The sequence below is a fragment of the Melozone crissalis genome, unplaced genomic scaffold (genome assembly GCF_028551555.1).
Source record: "Melozone crissalis strain CALT ecotype California unplaced genomic scaffold, PUWL_Pcris_2 ptg000231l_1, whole genome shotgun sequence".
Lineage (NCBI taxonomy): Eukaryota > Metazoa > Chordata > Aves > Passeriformes > Passerellidae > Melozone > Melozone crissalis.
This window is the reverse complement of record NW_026535993.1, coordinates 695,135-701,134: the sequence shown is the minus strand read 5'-3', so window position 1 is coordinate 701,134 and position 6,000 is coordinate 695,135.

The following is a 6,000-nucleotide window of genomic DNA, read 5'->3' as shown; positions in this document are numbered from 1 at the left end:
GTAGACTTCACAGAAATGCCCCCTGTCCAGGGACAAAGACTTTTATTAGTGACCATGGATCACCTCATCCATTGGGTAGAGGCATTCCCAACCAAAAGAGAGACAGCCCAAGCAGCCACCAAAGGAAACCTAGAAAACATCATTCCCCGATATGGGGTGATAAATAATGTCGATTCTGACCGAGGTCCACATTTTACTGCCCAAGTCCTACAACAAGTTGTTGAAGCCCTGGGAATGAAATGGAGGTTGCACAGCCCATTGGCATCCCTGGAGCGCCAGAGGAGTAGAAAGAATGAATAAAACCATCAAAAACATGTTAACAAAATTAGTTACAGAAACTGAGATGAATTGGCTTAAATGTCTACCCTTAGCACTGTTACAAATTAGAACAAGGCCTCAATCAGGTATAAGAGTCTCACCGTATGAAATGATGTTTGGGCTCCCCTTCTTGACAACCCCATATAGCATTGGAATTTATCCAGAAGGAGAGACAGCCACCCTAAAATATCTAAAGGCTATTGGAAGTACGTTCAAAGATCTTAGGAGAAAGGGCTATCTCCCTCAAACCTCTCCCTTAGACACTAAGGAACACAACATCAATCCAGGGGACAGGGTGTTAGTTAAATCATGGAGCTCTGCACCTTTACCCTCTAACTTTGAAGGCCCTTTTCAGGTCCTACTCACTACAAATACAGCCATACAGACCCAGGAGAAGGGGTGAACACATGAAACACAGATTAAAGGACCTGCACCACCTCCCACTGAGGAGTCAAAATCAACCGCATCTCCTACTAAGTCTTCTGATGAATGGATTGTGACTAATCACTCAGACGATCTAAAGGTAACCCTCCAGAGGAGACCTAAAGACTATTGGAGACTGTCTATAGTCAAAAACTTGTTAAGAACTGTTTAAATAATCAAAACTTGTTAAGAACTGTTTAAAATTGTAGTTACTGTTATTTATATTTTAGTTTTGAGTTTGAAAAGTAGATACTTTCCTGTTGCATTTATTATTAGTTAGTGATTATTAATGAATGTGCAGTTTTTAGTTTGTGTTGGAGCCTTTGTTTGTTTCGGCGTATATTGTGATTTTGTAGGATTAGGCATAAGAGTAAATACCTCGTTATTTGTTTGGAGTATTTTTTCTATCATTTTGGATACCCAAAATTCTTAAAGTCATCTGACCATTGAGTTCAAGGTTTTTAGGTCATGTTTTCGTGTGAAAAAGTTTAAGTGCTCAGTTAACTCCAATCTTAGTGTGCAAAGCAATCTCCTATAAAACATCCCTCAGGGCAAAAATAAATTAGTAAAGAAAAGTCAAATGTGTTGACACTGAGAGAATAAAAAACTCTGCACTAAAACCAATGAGCTCTTCTGTAGCAGAAAAGCATAAGCAGGAGGCAAGGCTGGGTGAGTCTACAGTCCGCCTAAAAACAGCCACTCCAATCACTGGGTGCAGCTCAGTAGTTGTAGAGTTTAGGGGAATGCCTCATATCAGACTCCTGGGAATGCTCTTACTGATCTTACTTGTTAACAACACGCTGGGAAGTCAGAAGAGCCCATGTGCTAAATGTTACTACCCCCTTTACAAAGGGAAAGAAACCGGATCTTTAATACGAGTACGTACAAATTTAAGCTTAAACTGTGCCAACCTCTCTCTGTTAGCAACCTGTCTAGGGGAAGGGAAGACTTACTGGATTTCACAAAATATAGCCACTTATCAGCAATGACTGCTTGGGGAGTGTCCTATAGGAGATGCTTGGCTTTGCTTTGAACATAAGTCCAATCAAAAAGACACAGCAGACTTAATAAAAGAGAAAGAAGTAACATCAATAAATGAGAAAGAAGACCTAGAAACATCTTGTGAACATCCTAAAACAAGAAAAACTTGTTCATAGATTTAGTGGAAAAGATCAGTAAAGAGTTGAATGTAACTAATTGCTGGATCTGTGGAAATGCACAAATGGCCAAAGTCTGGCCTTGGGAAGGGATCAGCCTAAGACCAATAGAAATCTTAAAATGGACACAAACAAGAAAAAAGTACCAAGTATTGGACAAAGAGGAAAAGAATGGTGGGAATTAAAGTCTAAAATAATTGGAGAAGAGCAGTGTATATCTAGGAAAGAGAAAATGTATAAAATGTATAAATTTATAAAACCTCAGTAGGAGAAATGTCCTGTAAGATATATTTAAAAATAAAACATCCAGTAGCTGGATAGATCCATAGAGAACCCAATAAATACTGGAAGTATTATTTATTATTTATATATTGGATAAATAAATATTATTATTTATTAAGTAATAAACAATAATATTTTAACTTAATAAATTTTTATTATTTATTAAATAGTAAATAATATTATTAATTTATCTAAATATTATTTATTAAATAATAATAATAATTTATTAAAAGACTATTTAAATATAATAACAATTATATAATAATAATAATATATATTAATATTATATATTAGTATATAATATTTATTAATAATTAATATAATATTTACTATATATTTTATAATATTTTATAATATTTTATAATATATATAATGAAATATATAATGCATAAAATAATATAATATAATATAATATAATATAATATAATGTAATGTAACGTAATGTAATGCAATATAATATCATATCAAATCATATAATAATATAACAATAACTAGTAGTAGTAGTAGTAGTAGTAGTAGTAGTAGTAGTACTATTATTGGTGGTGGTGGTGGTGGTGGTGGTGGTGGTGGTGTTGTATTAAAAGAATAAATTAAATACTGAAAATCCATTGGGAAGAAAGAAACGGGGTGTATGTACTGAGAAGGATCTAAATTCCATGAGTGTACTCAAAAAGGAATAAATAAAGGAATAAATAAACGAATAAACAAAGGAATAATAGGAATAAACCCATTCTGCAGAGTGAGAGAAATATCCAAGTACTGGGAATTTCCAATGACTATCAGTGATGCTTCTTGGAAAGCTCCAGAAAACCTGGTTTGGATATGTCGGAATATGGCTTACACTGAATTACCTGGGGAGTGGAGCACAACTTGCGCTATTAATTATTAAATTTTTAAACCATCACTTTCCTTACTCCCAAAAGAGTCTGGATCGAACCAAGGGGTCCCAGTATATGATGATTTGAACAGATCTAGCTGACCAAAAAGAAACTTAATTGAAATTGGAGGAACACAGACACAGAAAAACACAGTATGGAGCCCCCAGGAAATAATTTGCACTTATGGACCGGCAACCTGGGCTCAAGATGGGTCCTGGGGACACCAGACCCCAATTTATATGGGGTTAAATCGGATTCTGAGATGACAAGCAGCACTCGAGATAGTATCGAACCGAGCCTCTCGGGCTTTAGGCCACATAACTGACCAACTATCCCAGACTAGAGCTGTGGTGTATCAAATCAGACTAGCAGTAGATTATTTATTATTTGTGGAAAATTTAACTCCTCGAGTGCTGCTTAGAAATAGATGACTGCAATGAAGTCATTAGAAATATCTCAAAGGAAATCCGGAAGTTAGTTTATGTTGGAACACAAGAGTGGACCCCTACTATTGATACCAGCTGGTGGGACAATTTCTGGTCATTAAAAGGAAACTGGTGGGAAAAAAAAACTGTTTCATTATATGTGAAATTTCTAGTTTGATCCTCCTACCTTGCATGCTCCCCTGTATAATCTGAGTTGTAACATCTGCTGTACAAGCAAGTGTAATGATACCCAAAGAGCTTCATAAGAAAGAAGTAAAAGTAATCATGATGATGAATGATCAAGAAAATGAAGATGCCAAGCAAATTTACAACCAATATCAAAATTGTACTTTCAAGAAGTAATTGCTAATTGATGCAGGCTTGAGCCCGATTGAACAATTAGAGGGGGAAATTGTAGAGAATACTTTGTTAAAGGAGTTGATATAAAGTTCATTGTTAAAGGAGTTAATATAAAGTTCCAATGTTACTTACAGATTGTTTGTTGAATGTTTAATAGTTATGTCAAGTTCCAATGCCAGTTAAAGGATTTTTAATTATGTAAATCCCCTCACTGTCAGGTGTTCCCCCCACTGCTCCTGTTAGCGTTCAGAAGCACATAATCACGAGAATGATTCTATGCAGGTGCTTTTATTGAAGAGCTCTGGGTGCCAGGGGTACAAATCCAAATCTGTCTCCAACATGCATTCAGGATAAACATGTTTTTATATTCTATCGTTATATAACTTTCATGGTAATTATTAAACTTTTATTGTTCTATTGTATACATAGATTTCAGCCAAGCATGGGCTCCTCGTGGTGCCCCTTAATTTTCTAACATAGTTTCTCATGATTCTTCTGATGATTATACAATATTTATATTTAATTACTAAACAATCATCACAATTATATCATTTTTCATATACTGCTTAAGTAAATGCAATTTCACATGATCTGGCAAACACAAAGCCTAACATTTTCAGAGTCCATTTGAAACATTTTTCCAGGGCCCCACTGAGTCTAGCTTCTTTCTAATTCCCCTAATTTTATGATTTTAAAACCTTTTACTATCACTCCCACTCTAATCTCAGATGGCGAACCACCCGACACCATAAAGAAGAGGATTATGTCACCCAATAACCAAATATGAAAATGCCATAAGACCAGGAAGAAAAGAATGACCTAACAAAAACCCCTAGAACAACAAGCCACCATGCAAATGAAGAATTAAAATAACACCTCTAACCAGAGAAAACATAAGACAACATCAGGACCGTGGTCAGAGCTTTTTGCCTTCCTCACCCAAACTAGAGCAGGCCAAGAGCAGCACAGGGACCATGGACCTGAAACCAACTGTGCCTACCCAGAGACTCTTGAAAGGAGAGAAAACCCAGCTCTGCCAGGCCTTGCTCAGCATTGCAGTTCACTGCTCACAGCCTTGGGCTCCCTGCAATGCTGCCCTCAAGGATCTGCTCTCACCAGGCCCTGGGCAGCCTTTGGCAATCCCTGCCCTCCCTGGGGCCCAGCCATGCTCCAAGGCACTTGGAGTTTTGCTGCTGACTCCTTGAGCAGCTTCTCCATCCTTCTCTGCATGCCTGAGGTTCCTAGACCCAGCCCCAAATCCAGCATGGGGCTGATTAAAATACAGAAAGCGCTCAGGGGCTCTTTGTCTCCCTTCCATTGTCTTTGAGTCTCCAGGGCTTGTAGAGTGATTGGAGTCAGTTTGGAGTTCTCTTCAGGAGGAAGATTTCAAAGTGCACAGCAGGATTTTTCTTTTCAGTCAACGGAATATTTTTCTTGTTTTCATTTCAGAGAAGAAGGGACAGAAGCATTTCCCAGGTGATCTTGATGCTGAATGTCTCCTTAGGAGGTCTGGGCAGGGAGAAGAATGAGCCCCTTTCATGCTGAGCCTGTTTGGACATGCTGCTCCTCACGCCCAACCTCACTATGTCTGACATGGCCCACCGGGGACTGACATCTCAAAACATGTAAAAAAATTAAAGTATTTTTCCCGATAAATAAAATTTAATTAATAAATAAAGTTATAAACATATTATTCTAATTTATAATAATATATTTTATTATTTTTATTACATAATTTTTATATTTTTCTTTCAAAATCTATACATTTTTAGCAGTAAAAACAAATTGTCTCCCATGCTAAGAAACACACTTCCTTTCATTAATTAATTAATATCTATTGGCTATTTCTTTCTTCCTCTTTATGGTAATTACATACTTTTGTACTCTTTTTGCCATCTTTTTTATCATCTTTTTCTCACACAGGGTCAAGGGGAAGCACTTTGGGGTCCCTGGACAAATTTCTGGGGCCCATTTGGGGCAGTTTTGGGTCTGGGTATGGAATTCAGAGAGAACTTGAGGGTCTGGAGGACACTTGGGGGAGCCGGGTGGGCACTTGGAGGGGCACTCAGGGATTCTGAGGGACAGTTCGGGGTCCATGGCAGCACTTGGGAGGTCCAGGGGGGCCCTTGGAGGTCAGGGAGGGGAATTTGGGGCCCT